Source organism: Artibeus jamaicensis, unplaced genomic scaffold (assembly GCF_021234435.1).
Source record: "Artibeus jamaicensis isolate MK-2021 breed Jamaican fruit bat unplaced genomic scaffold, CSHL_Jam_final contig_384, whole genome shotgun sequence".
NCBI lineage: Eukaryota > Metazoa > Chordata > Mammalia > Chiroptera > Phyllostomidae > Artibeus > Artibeus jamaicensis.
In genome coordinates, this window is record NW_026521810.1 from 1,308,373 (window position 1) to 1,323,182 (window position 14,810).

Below are 14,810 nucleotides of genomic sequence, written 5' to 3' on the forward strand. Positions count from 1 at the left end.
GTTTGCTTTTGTTTTAGGTGTGGTTCTTAATAACTGTGAGTTTTCTGTCCTTTCACTGTTCATCTTTTTTATCTTCTTTTTCTGAGGTAAGTCCCTTTATCATTTTATATAATAAGGGCTTGGTGATGATGAACTCCTTGAATTTGATCTTATCTGAGAAGCGCTTCATCTGTCCTTCCATTCTAAATGAAAGCTTAGCCTGACAGAGCAATCTTGGATGTAGGTCTTTGGATTTCCTGACTTGGAATACTTCTTTCCAGCCCCTTCTTGCCTGTAAGGTCTCTTTTGAGGAATCCGCTGACAGTCTGATGGGAACTCCTTTGTAGGTGACTGTCCCCTTATATCTTGCTGCTTCTAGAATTCTCTCCTTCATTTTAATCTTGGCTAATGTAATTATGATGTGCCTTCGTGTGTTCCTCTGAGCTTCCTGAACCTCCTGGAAGGCTATTTCCTGTGCCAGAATAGGGAAGTTCTCCTTTATTATTTGTTCAAATAACTTTTCCACTTGTTGCTCTTCCTCTTCCCCTAATCGTACCCCTATAATTTGGATGTTGAAACATTTAAAGATGTCCTGGAGGTTCCTAAGCCTCTCCTCACTTTTTTTGGATTCTTGTTTCTTCATTCTTTTCTTACTGGATGTTTTTTTTCTTCCTTCTGGTTCATACCGCTCATTTGAGTTCCAGTTTCCTTCTCATCACTATTGGTCCCCGGTACATTTTTCTTTATTTCACTTAGTGTAGCCTTCTTTTTTTCATCTAGTTTGCAATCAAATTCAACCAATTCTATGAGCATCCTGATCACCAGTGCTTTGAACTGTGCATCTGTTCGTCACTTAGTTGTATTTTTTTCTGGAGCTTTGATCTGTTTTTTTGTTTGGGCCATCTTTTTTGTCTTGATGCACCTATTACATAGTGAGGGGTGGAGCCTTAGGTATTCACCAGGGTGGGGTAACAGGTCATTGGGTTGTGATGCTGTATGTAAGGGAGGTGTCTGAGAGGGAACAATGGCACTTGCTCCTCTCTCTGACAGATTTCAGTCACTTCCTTTACTTCCCATAAGCAAATTGGGCCCTTCTGGTGCTGATTCCCATGTGGGTGCATTTGTGTGTGTTCTAGGACCCTGTGGGTCTCTCCAACAAACTCTCCTGTGAGGCAGGGAGTTTCTCCCGCTGCTGCCTTAACCCCCACAGGTATTTTCAATCAGTGGTTTGAGGCTTTATTTCCTCATGCTTGGACCCTGGATTGTGTGGTCCATTCTGCTCCCCAGTTTCACGTGGTTTATCTGCATGTGTATGTGGGATCGCCTGGTCCGCCAGCCGCAGCTTTGCCCGCCCGCCACAGCCTTGCCAAAAGCCCTCTCTGTCCATGCTGCCTGACTCCACTCCTCTTACTGGTCTAGATTAATGTGTCTCCTTTAACTGCTTGGTCATTGGACTTCCATACAGTTTGAAAGTTTCTGTCAGTTTCTGTCAGTTCCGATTATTTTTTGTTTTTAAATTGTACTTCTTTTGGTTGTTCGAGGAGGTACAGTGTGTCTATGTACTCCTCCATCTTGGCCAGAAGTTGATTTCTTTTTATAAGGGTGCCAAGATCATTCGATTGGAAAACTCTCTACAACAGGTGGTACTGAGCAATCTGTTGAAGTGTATCTGTACTTAGAATAAAGTGGGGACCCTACCTCATCCCATATACACAAAGCTCAAAATAAATGGAAGACCTCAATTTAAGAGCTAAAACTATAATATTCTTAGAAAAAATATAAAGGTAAATCTTCAAAACATTGAATTTGGCAGCAGATTCAGATATGATACCAAAAGTAGCAACAGAAAGAAAATGAAAAACTTATGTGCATCAAGAAAAGACAACCTGCGGAAAAAGAGAAATAATTTGCAAATTGTATAACTGAGAAAAGATATTTTCCATATATATTATCCAGATAATATTATAAAGAATGTCCATATCCTGAATACATAAAAAACTCCTAAAATTCAACAAGAAAAATAAACAATTAAAAAATAGGCAAATGTCTTGAATATACATTTCTCCAAAGAAGATATATTAACTGTCCAAAAATAATGTGAAAACATGCTTAACATCATTAGTCATTAGGTAAATGCCATAAAAAATTACAATGTGATACTTTCCTCTAGTCATTCCTTGAGGGTAATTCTGCTAGCAAGAAATTCTAGTTTTCTAAGTCTGAGGATATGCTTGAGCATGTCTTTCCAGAGCAGTTTTTCCTGTGACTCACTGAACCTTCTCAGCCCACATATTCAAGTCTTTTTTTTCAGCTCAGGGAAGTGACTCTCCACTGTCTATGCACTGTCTTTCTCCCACATGCTCCTTTTCCTCCTCCAGGAACTCCTATTCTAATTGTGTCCTCCAGGTTTCCTTCGTTTTCCTTTAAGACATCCTTTCCTCTGCATTTTGGTTCCTTAGTTTGACCTGCTTCTTTCACTGGATTTTCCACATCACCACTCTTAGCCAGCTTGTCTGCTCTAAGTCTCAGCAGTATGTACAACAGTGACTCTTTCAAATTGTCTACTGGATTTTTGGCTTGATTTTTTAAAAAGAAATGTATCTTTTTTTCTTGAGAATCTCAAGGTGCTCATTCTCGAGCCAAACTGCCTCAGTTCAAATCTTAGTTCATCCTCTTACCAGCTACTTAAACTTTGGCAAGTTACTAAACCTCTTTGTGCCTCCATTTCCCTATCTATAAAATCAGTATAAGAATAATACAGAATATAAATTCTTCATAATCTCAATTTTGTACATCTTACTCTGTGAACACCTGTTCCATCTTTCCAGCTGACTTCCTCTGTTCTCACAACCCTGACTGTCCTTTAGCCTCACATGTCTTCACTTCTGCTTCTGATACTCCTACAGGCTTCAAGACTCTGCAGGGAATTATGGCCCATTCCTGCATGCCCCTTTTCTTCTCTGCTCCCTCTCACTTTTAACTTGCTTTACAAAATTACAACTCTGATTAAATGAAACTCTCCTTCCTTGCACCTGTGCATTTGAATTTGACCATGAACACAGAAAAAGACACATTCAAGCTAAGTGGTATCTCTCTAGATTCTATCCACAGACCTCCATGGGCCCTTGCTATGCCTGGCATTCACTTGGACTATATTTTTCTTATTCTCTACAGCCCTCCCTTCTCACTTCTGCTATAACCATCCCTGGTAGGGATGCTTCCACTTCAGTGGAAGCTGATGAATTAAGTACTGTGATTTGTAATCAAGTTCAATTCTGGAGCTGTTCAAGCATTTTATGCACTTAGATTTTGCCACCAAATCCTGAAAGGGCCCAAGATTAGCAGAGTGTTTAACCCATCTGCATGCTTAATTACTCAATTGCAACAAGTGCTGATAAGGGTGTGGAGAAAAAAGTAGCCACTATGAAAAACAGTATGGAACTTCTCAAAATATTTAAAATGGAGCTGCCTTATAACCCATTGATTCCAATCCTGGGTATATACCCAAAGAAACCCAAAACATTGATTCAAAAGAATATATGCACCCCTGAGTTAATTGCACAATTATTTACAACATTCAAGATATATGGACATTGCACAAGTGCCCATTAATAGACGAGTGGATAAAAAAGCTATAGTACATTTACACAGTCGAATATTATTGCTCAGCCATAAAGAGAGTGAAATCTTACCATTTGCAACAACATGGATGAACCTAGAGTAGGGGTGTCAAACTCATTTTCACCAGGGGTCACATAAGCCTCGAGGTTGTCATCAAAGAGGCAAAATAATTTTAGGACTGTATAAATGTAACTATTCCCTAACTGTTAAGGTTGAAATTACATTTGGCCCTTTTAAGACAACTTCAAGATTGATGATGCCCCCTGTGAAAATGAGTTTGATACCCCTGACCTAGAGGTTATTATGCTAATTGAAATAAGTTAGTCAGAGAAAGACAAATACTATAAGATTTCACTTATATGTGGAATTTGAAAAGTAAAATAAATGAACAAACAAAATAGGAACAGACTCATAGATACAGAGAACAGACTGAAGGTTGCCAGAGAGGTGAGGCATGAGGGTGGTGGGTGAAAAGGTAAAGGGGTTTAGACCTTCAAATTGGCAGTCACAAAATAGTCTGGAAATGTAAAATACAACAAAGGGAATATAGTCAATATTGTAATGATTATGTACAGCATCAGGTGCGTACTTGAAATATTGGGAGAAATCTTTGTAAAGCATTTGATTATTTAGCCACTATGACGTACACCTGAAACTAATACAAAATAATATTGAATGTCAGTTGTAATGGAAACATCTCTTTAAAAAATGTTTTGAAAATTTTTGTGCAAGACAACATTCCCAACTGGATCCCTCCTCGTGCCCCTGCCCTAGGCTTCCAAAGCACGGTCATGTGTTGATGGGCTACAGTTTCAGTCTTGTATTTATACTCTTTTCGGGTAAATGTTTTAAGGGACCTGTGTGGGGAACAAAATTAACAAGTGGTAGGGTACCCAGTCCTGCCAGGAAGAAAGACTAGGAATTCTAATTAAATTGTATCTACTCTACACAACACCCCTGTGAGTGGAATGTGTTCTATGAATCCAGGAAAATAAAATTTGTGTTAAAATATTTCTCCCACTGTCTCTCTTGGAAAGGAAAGTCAAGTCTTGAAATACCTAGACTTCTTAGAATTATGAGGTTATGCTCATTGACAAGTGCATTTTAACAATGGGATTTTTTACTTTGTGCTGCTTCCTAGAATTCCTCCCTCGGCAGGTTGCTCCCAGTTTGAGGGAATTCCCTATGGATTGACAGCCTTCGGTGTCCTGGAAGTGGTGCTTCAGGAGGAGGCAGCAGCTGGACCAGCTCAGGCAAGACATTTCAGGGACTTATGAAAAGTGGGTTTCAGGGGTTCTCCCAAAGAGTCAGACTTACTCTTTGGCACTCTTTGAGCAGGTGTACACTCAGCTCATACACACTCAAATGGCCTTATAAACAAACACAGAGAACACAGGTGCTGAGTTTTAAGGCCTCAGATGACATTCACTCTTTGTCCATTGCCTGGCTAGTTGGCCTTTATAACCAGGAAAGAGCTGAACAGGTTTGAAAAGAAGGGGGAATTAGACGATGATCTCAATCTCCTTCCCACAAACTCCACCAACCATCCACTTTTTCTCTTAAGCCCAGCAGCAATGGGGCTGGTCAGCAGGTAGAGCTGGAAGGGTGGGCCAGGCCTTAGTTCTGTAGGATTTTGCCCCATTGGGCAGCATGAGAGTAGGCACTAGAGCTAATGGCCATGGGGTAAAGATACAGTTTGTGGGTAGAGATTCTAGATCTCCCTGAGAAACAGTGATGGGTAAATGAAGTCCCTGGGGACCTGCTAGGCTTCTTAACCCCCAGTTCTACCCTGGATTGGACTGGCATTTGAGACCTTTCAGTCCCCAAGACTTGCAGAGTAAGAGGCTTTGTAGCTGAAAAATACCAGGGCTGAATCTCACCTAATCATAGTCTAGGAACTGTGCTAAGTATTTGTATTAGTTCAATTAATTGTCACAACAACCCTATAAAGCAGGTTTCTTTGATTTCATTTTTTTAGAAGAGGGAGGTGAAGGACAGAGAAATTCAGTGATTTTCCCGAAGTCACAGGCAGACCAGGGGTCCCGAATGAAGCAGTTTGGCTTCTAACCACCACGTCATGCTTTCCTTTTGGGTTAATTTGTGATTTCCTTGTCACATGCTACTAGAACCACTAGCTACTTATCAAAGGTAAAGTTAAATTTCTTTCTTTTTTTAAAGATTTCATGTATTTATCTTTACAGGGGAAGGGAGGGAGAGAAATATAAATGTATGGTTGCCTCTCATGTGTCCGCTGCTGGGAACTGGCCTACAACCCAGGCATGTGCCCTGACTGGGAATTGACTGCGATCGTCTGGTTCGCAGGCCCTCGCTCAATCCACTGAGCTACACCAGCCAGGGATTAAATTCCTTTCTTATTCCATATTCAAAAAGAAATTTCAGATACACTAAAGGCTAAGTGTAAAAATAATTAAATAAAAAACCATGAAAGAGCACTTAAGCAACTATGTTTTACCCTTAGGATGGGGGAGAACTTTCAAGCAAGACAATAAATCTGAAAGGTATATTAGAAAAGACAGATGTACTTGATTACATGAACTTTTCTGTATTACAAAGTATACTATAAGTGAAGTAAACAGACTAATGATAAACTTGAAAGGGAGAGGTGTATTTTCAGTGCACATTGAAAGACTTAAGAAAAGCTTTTACATTTAAGAAATATTAGTAAACAGAACTCGAGGAACAACAACAAAGACAGCCCAGAGCAAGCAGAAGGAAGGAAATAACCAAGATTAGAGCAGAATTAAATGACATAGAAACTAAAAGCACAATTCTAAGGATCAATGAATACAGGAGTTGGTTCTTTGAGAAGATAAACAAAATAGACAAGCCTATAAGTAGGCTCATCAAGAATAGAAGAGAGAGGACACAAATAAACACAATCAGAAATGAAAGAGGAGAGATTACAACTGATACCACAGAAATAGAAGGGATTGTAAGAAATTACTATGAAGAGCTATATGCCAAGAAATTTGAAAACCTAGGGGAAATGGACACATTTCTAGAAAAATACAATCTTCCAAAACTCAGTGAAAAAGAAGCAGAAAATCTAAATACACCAATAACAGCAAAAGAAATTGAAGCATCAATCAAAAAACTCCCATCACACAAAAGCCCTGGACCAGGATAGTTTCACAGGAGAATTCTACAAAGCATTTAAGGAAGAGCTAACCCCTATTCTCCATAGACTATTCCAAAAACTCCATAAGGATGGAAAACTCCCAAATTCTTTTTATGAAGCCAGCATCATCTTAATTCCAAAACCAGATAGAGACACAACAAAGAAAGAAAACCTCAGGCCAGTATCGCTGATGAACATAGATGCTAAAATCCTCAACAAAATATTGGCAAATCGCATCCAACAATATATCAAAAAGATCATACACCAAGACCAAGTGGGATTCATCCCAGGTATGCAAGGATGGTTCAATATTCACAAATCAGTAAATGTAATACATCACATAAACAAAAGCAAAGACAAAAATCACATGATCATATAAATAGATGTGGAAAAAGCTTCTGATAAGGTACAACACCCATTTATGATAAAAACACTCAGCAAAGTGGGAATACAGGGAGCATTTCTCAAAATAATAAAGGCCATATATGAAAGACCTACAGCCAATATCATACTCAATGGAAAAAAACTAAAAGCTTGTCCACTAAGATCAGGAACAAGACAAGGATGTCCACTTTCACCACTTCTATTCAATATAGTATTGGAAATTTTAGCCACAGCAATCAGGCAAGAAAAGAAAATAAAAGGCATCCAAATAGGAAAGGAGGAAGCAAAACTGTCAGTGTTTGCAGATGACATGATAGTGTACATGGAAAATCCTATAGACTCTACCCAAAAACTACTTGAACTAATTAATGAATTTGGCAAAACAGCTGGTTACAAAGTCAATATCTAGAGATCAAAGGCATTTTTGTATACCAACAATGAATCAGCAGAAGCAGAAATCAAGGAAAAAATCCCATTCGATATAGCAAAAAGAAAAATAAAATATCTGGGAATAAACCTAACTAAGGAGGTAAAAAACCTGTATGCAGAAAACTACACAGCCCTGAAGAAAGAAATCAAGGAAGACACAAACAAATGGAAACATATACCTTGTTCATGGATTAGAAGAATTAACATCATCAAAATGTCCATACTACCCAAAGCAATATACAGATTCAATGCAATACCTATTAAAGTACCAATGGCATATTTCACAGACATAGAACAAACACTTCAAAAATTTATATGGAACCATAAATGACCCCGAATAGCAGCTGCACTTTTGAGAAAGAAGAACAAAGTAGGAGGGATCACAATACCTGATATCAAACTGTATTACAAGGCCACTGGAATCAAAACAGCCTGGTACTGGCATAAAAACAGGCACATAGACCAATGGAACAGAACAGAGAGCCCAGAAATCAACCCAACTCCACAGTCAATTAATATTCGACAAAGGGGGCAGTAACATAAAATGGTGTAAAGATAGCCTCCTCGACAAATGGTGCTGGGAGAACTGGACAGCTACGTGCAAAAAAAAAGAAACTTGAGCACCAACTTACACCATACACCAAAATAAATTCAAGATGGATAAAAGACTTAAATATAAGCCGTGACACCATTAAAGTCCTAGAGGGGAACATCGGTAAGAAAATCTCAGATATTTCATGTAGCAACTTTTTTACTGATATGTCCCCTAGAGCAAGGAATATAAAGGAAAGAATAAACAAATGGGATCTCATCAAAATAAAAAGCTTCTGCGTGACTAAAGAAAACAGTATTAGATTAAAAAGACAACCAACTGTATGGGAAAACATATTTGCCAATGATACCTCAGACAAAGGTTTAATCTCCAAAATATACAAAGAACTTACACAACTCTACTCTAAGAAGACACCCAACCCAATTAAAAAATGGGAAAAGGACTTGAACAAACACTTCTCCAAGGAGGACATACAGAACATCCAGAGACACATGAAGAGATGCTCAATATCGTTAGCTATAAGAGAGATGCAAATTAAAACCACAATGAGATACCACTTTACACCAGTCAGGATGCCTATCATAAACAAAGCAACAAACAACAAATGTTGGAGAGGGTATGGGGAAAAGGGGTCCTTAGTTCACTGTTGGTGGGATTGCAGACTGGTACAACCATTACGGAAAACAGTATGGAATTTTCTCAGAAAAATAAAAATCGATCTGCCTTTTGACCCAACAATTCCACTGCTAGGATTATATCCTAAGAATCCTAAAACATCAATATCAAAGAACTATGCACCACAATGTTCATAGCAGCACAATTTACAATAGCCAAGAGTTGGAAGCAACCTAGGTGCCCATCAGTAAATGAATGGATCAAAAAATTGTGGTACATATACACAATGGAATTCTATGCAGCAGAGAGAAAGGAGCTACTACCCTTTGCAACAACATGGATGGAACTGGAAAGCATTATGCTGAGTGAAATAGGCCAGGTGCTGAAAGACAAACACCATATGATCTTACCTTTAACAGGAAGCTAAACGACAAAACAAACAAGCAAGCAGAAAAAAAAAAACAAAGACACTGAAATAGAGAACAAGGGGACAGTTACCAGAAGGGAGAGGGAAGGGAAGTTAAGGGGAAAAAGGGGGAGGGATTTGGAGGAACAAATAGGAAGGACACAGGGACGAAAACTAAGCGGGGTGGAAATGGGAGAGAGGTGGGGAGCAAGGGGCGGGGGGAGGCTTGGATGGGAGAAATAGACAGAAAAACTGTACTTGAAAAATAACTAAATAAAAATTTAAAAAAATAAAAATAAAATAAGAGAAATATTAGTAAACAATTAGAAAATGGGTGAAAGGTGTGAATAAGCAATCCATAAGAAAGCAAATCAAAGGCTGATAAATATATAACAAGATACAGAATTTCTTTATAGTAGTTAGGGAAATGCAAATTAGAATGATGTAATTATCATAAATTAGCAGTAACAACCATTATTGACAATAATTAGGAGAAAGATCTCATATTATTAGTGGAAAAATGAATTGTGTTGCCATTTGAGAAAGCAGTCTAGCATACAGCAAGAAGATAGTCTTCTGCAAGCCATGAAGAGTTCCTACCAGCAACTCCTCCTGATAGAAACTTGATCTTAGGCTTTCCGGCCTCAGGAACTGTGGGAGAATAAATTTCTGTTGTGTAAGTCAAGTGGACTATATCTGACTGATGCATTGACCTTCCTTCCTTCCTTCCTTCCTTCCTTCCTTCCTTCCTTCCTTCCTTCCTTCCTTCCTTCCTTCCTTTACAGACTTTCCTCCCACTGTCTCCAGTTGTGATTGTTCTTCACTCCCTTTCTGTTTTCTAAGACTATTATCAATGAATACAACTTTCAAAAATCTACTCCACTGTAAAATCTGGTCCTCTCCATTTTATTGCTGTACCCAGAATGTCTTACATTTTTCTGTTCTTCAAGGACTCCTCTCCCAAACCTATTTTATGTTTTCTTTAATGTAGTTGTCCTGTCTGTAAAGGGGCTGTTAACCCAGTTTGGTTTCCTCTGAGCACACAGCAATATGTAAATGAAACAATAGCTGTGCCAAATAATATATAATGATTTAGTCACATACGATATTTGATTTTCCTGAAGTTAATAATTATCTTATGTTTTCATTTGCTTAGATTTATATGGACTTATCATTAATATTCCTTTTTTTGTCATAAGATTAACTTTAGGTCTAGCAGTTTGTATTCCAAATGGTAAAACAAATAACTTCCCAAAATTACTTTTTTTTCTGAGACCTTCCTCCTGGGATTCTTCAACCTCCTGCTGCAGTCTGGGAGGCTTGCTTTAGAGTACTACTGATTGCACCATCATCAGTACCATCCTCAGACCAAGATAAAAGGGACCCACCCCAAGTCGTGTGCTTCTGAAAACCCTCTCCCAGGCATTTCTCTATGCACAGAGTGAGGAGTCTATGAGATAAAGGCATCAGACCAGCCAGAGCCTGAGTTCCTCCTTCCAGACCATACCCTGGATACCTTGGGTCCTGGAATCTCCTGATTGTATTGTCCTGAGTCTGTTATCCTGAGTGTGGACCTTGCTCTGTGTGTGTGTTTACATGTGTGTACTTCTTGGCTTGAGAGATGGCCAGGGCATCAGTGGGGTTAGGGGTTGCTGCTGCCCTACAGAGTGAATAGAGCTTCTTGACTGGTGGGCTAGTGGGTACATCCTTGCATGTGAGTTTACTTGTGGTGCTGGGCAGAGTCTAAGGTGAGAGAAGGAAGAGATGGGCTAGGGGCTAGCTCTCCTCGAGTCTTCACTTTCCTTCCTAGGACTGCAAAAGTGGGAGTCTGTGATCTCCCTCTTTTCAGGTTGGTACACTGGTGAATTTACTAAGGTAGTTATACACATATTTTACTGAATACAGACATACTGTTTGTCTGTTGCTTGAGTCATATCTTTTAAATGCCTAGGTTTAAAGTATGTAGGCTTCCGTTTGTAATCTTGCCCTATGCCCTGCAATATTTAGGGCAAGCCAAAGTGTCACTAAGGGAATTCTTTGCAGCTTTCTTGAGATAAGCTCATTACAGTTGTCCTATTTCCCACCCTTCATTCCCCTCCACCCTGCTCCTCCCTCCCCCACCATTCCTCCCCTTTAGTTTATGACCACCTGTCTCAAGTTCTTTAGATTCTATATTTCCATACTATTCTTTCCCTCTCTCTGTCTATTTCCTACCTACCGTCTATGCTACTTATTTTCGTACCTTATCTCCCCTTCTCCTCCTCCCACTCCCTTGTTGATAACCCTCCATGTGATCTTCATTTCTATGGTTCTGCTCCTGATCTAGCTGTCCTCTTGGTTTGCTTTTATTTTAGGTGTGGTTGTTAATAACTGTGAGTTTGCTGTCCTTTCACTGTTCATATTTTTCATGTTCTTTTTCTTAGATAAGTTCCTTTAACATTTCATATAATAAGGGCTTGGTGATGATGAACTCCTTGAATTTGATCTTATCTGAGAAGCACTTTATCTGCCCTTCCATTCTAAATGAAAGCTTAGCTGGATAGAGCAATCTTGGATGTAGGTCTTTGGATTTCATGACTTGGAATACTTCTTTCCAGCCCCTTCTTGCCTGTAAGGTCTCTTTTGAGAAATCTGCTGACAGTCTGATGGGAGCTCCTTTGTAGGTGACTGTCCCCTTATCTCTTACTGCTTCTAGGATTCTCTCCTTCATGTTAATCTTGGCTAATGTAATGATGATGTGCCTTGGTGTATTCCTTCTTGGGTCCACCTTCTTTGGGACTCTCTGAGCTTCCTGGAAGTCCATTTCCTTAGCCAGATTGGGGAAGTTCTCCTTAATTAGTTGTTCATATAAATTTCCCACTTGTGGCTGTTCCTCTTCCCCTTCTGGTACCTATATAATTCAGATGTTGGAACGTTTAAAGATGTCCTGGAGGTTCCTAAGCCTCTCCTCCTTTTTTTTTGAATTCTTGTTTCTTCATATTTTTCTTTTTGGTCATTTTTTCTTTCTTCTGGTCCACTCCCTTGATTTGAGTCCCGGTTTCCTTTCCATCACTATTGGTTTCCTGTGCATTTCTTTTCATTTCAATTAGTTTAGCCTTCATTTGTTCCTCTAATTTGTGACTAAAATCAACCAGTTCTGTGAGCATCCTGATCACCAGTGTTTTGAACTGTGCATCTGATAGGTTGGCTATTTCTTGGTCACTTAGAGTTATTGGGTCTGGAGCTTTGAGTTCTTCTTGAGCCATAATGTTTTGGTCTCTTCATGCCTGTTACATATGAGGGGCAGAGCCCTAGGTGTTCATCAGGGCGGGGCAAGTCTGTCACTGGGTTGTGATGCTGTATGTTTGGACTGGGTCAAAGAGGGGCAATAGCAGTTCCCTTGGCTGGTTCTAGCTGCTGGGCCTACGTGGTCTGTGTCACTGCTTGCTCCTTTGCCTGGTTTATCTGCACGCGAATATGTGACTGTGGTCTGCAGCCACCTTGCACTCTCAATGGGTCTGCCCGTCGCAACCCCATGCCTCTGATCTGCCAACCCCACCTGCGTGCCTGTGCCTGGGTCTCTCTGGCCGAGTTTTCCTGCGCAACCCTGCTCCGCTACTCGCTGGCTCCACCCCTTTTACTGATCTGTCTGAATGGTTCATTGTTGTCAGACTTCTGTATAGTTCAATTTTCTGTGTTTTGGTTGAATTTTTGTTACTAAAACGTTGTTGTCTTTAAACTTGGTTGTGCAAGGAGGCACAGTGTTTCCACTCACACCTCCGTCTTGGCTGGAAGTCTAGATCATGTTTTGATGCATTAGTTTTCACTGAGTAAAAAACATTTCAAAAGTAAGTGACTCCAACAACAAAGATTTCAATTGTTTCTTATGATTCTATGGGTTACCTGCATGGTTCTGGTCTTGGATGGCTCAGCTGAGGATCTTGTGCCTGGACCCTCTGCTGGGATAGCCATGGTAGCTGGACCATTCTCCCTGTGTCCCTCATCCTCCAGCAGACCAGCCAGGCTTGTTTACATGGTGCTGGGGAGTAATTTCTGTTACATTCTATTGGTCAAAATAAGGCACAGGGCCAGCCTGGTTTTAAGAGTAGGGAAAAAGAGAAGGACCTGTAAGGGATTTGTGGTTTTTTTTTTAAGTTTTTTTGAAATCTGTCACAACATATCCTCTTTCTTTGGGGTTTATTCCCTAGTTCTGCAAAAGCACAAGTTCCAGTAGTTTCTTCAGAAGGGTGCATAGGAAACAAATATTTTGAGTACTTTCATACTATTAAAACCAACAATGGGATTTAGTGTGGGGATTATTCACACCAGAAAGACCAACAGTGTGCTTCTGGGCTGAGGCTGTGTGTCATTCCTGAAGGGACTGGAGACTAAGCCTGAGATCAGCCATGTAAGCTGATTTGCTAATATAACAGAGCCCCAGAAAACTCTGGACGGAGAGGCTCGGCTGACCCTCCCTGGTTAGCAATATTTGCCTACCATTACATATGATCACTGGTGAAACAATGCACCTTGACTCCACAGGGAGAGAACAAAGGAAATTTTGTATTTTGTACTTTTCCTAGACTGTATCTGATGCACTTCTTTCTGTGGATGATGTTAATTTGTAGCCTTTCCTTGTAATAAATAGTAACTGAGTATAAGAAGTTTCAGTGAGTTCTGAGTCCTTCTTGTGAATTACAGAACCTGGGAATGTTTTTGGGAATCCCTCAAATTTGTAATTGAATTAGAGGTGAGGAAGGTCTTCCATGGTCTGTGTCCACTAATTTGGAAGTTGGACTAATTCTTACAGTTTCCCAATAAATCCTTCTCATTCTATGATTATTCTTTTGCCTTAACATTTTATTCTTGTAATATGTTCATGTAGGGTGGGTGCAATATCTTCTCTTATTTCTCAAGGACATTCTATGGTTTTTATTTCCTGTTTCCTATTTCTTCTTTCTTCAGTTTTCTGTGAATTTGTTTGTCCTATTTGGTTCCTTCTTTCATGTTGGGTGCCTTCCTGAAATGTCTGCTTACTCATCATTAACCATTCATGGCTAAGAATGAGGCATTGCATGAAAATTAGAAGCCTCATGTCCTGTGAAGGCCTTGTGGACTGGAGGTTCATTAGAGTGGTTAGGTGGTTGATTGGTGTTTCCGTGGGATGATTTCCAAATCTAGGGATGTTTTTCTGGGGATTTAAGATGTGTTGAATTTCTCACAAATCCTCTGATTTCTTGTGGTGGAGGTGAAATAGACCTGCCTAAGGGAATTCTGGAAATAGAACTTTGTCTGGATCAGATTAAAATTCATTTCTTCTGTCTTTGCCCTAAATTTTTACTTTTCTTTTAGTATCCTGAAGTCTGCTTGGAGAATATACCTCTTTCTATTGTGGGTTGGGTTGGAGATAGGGACTAGAGTATGGAGGAAGGGTAGTCACCTTGCTGCTTGCAGTGGAACAGCAGTCTGCCATTCTTGGTCAGTAACACTCAGTTCAGCCCTCACATACAACTGCTATGGGCTGTTCTCAGATGGCTTTTGTCTGTGCTTGTCTCCTCAATAAGTATCGTTCAGTCACGGCATTTACTATGATTACTCCAGATATCAAACATTGGGAGAGACCAGAAAGAAAAAAGTCCCTGCTTTCAAGGAAGTGAGCATCTTAAGAGAAAGAGTAATTGAATGCAAAGTAATCCTGGCACACT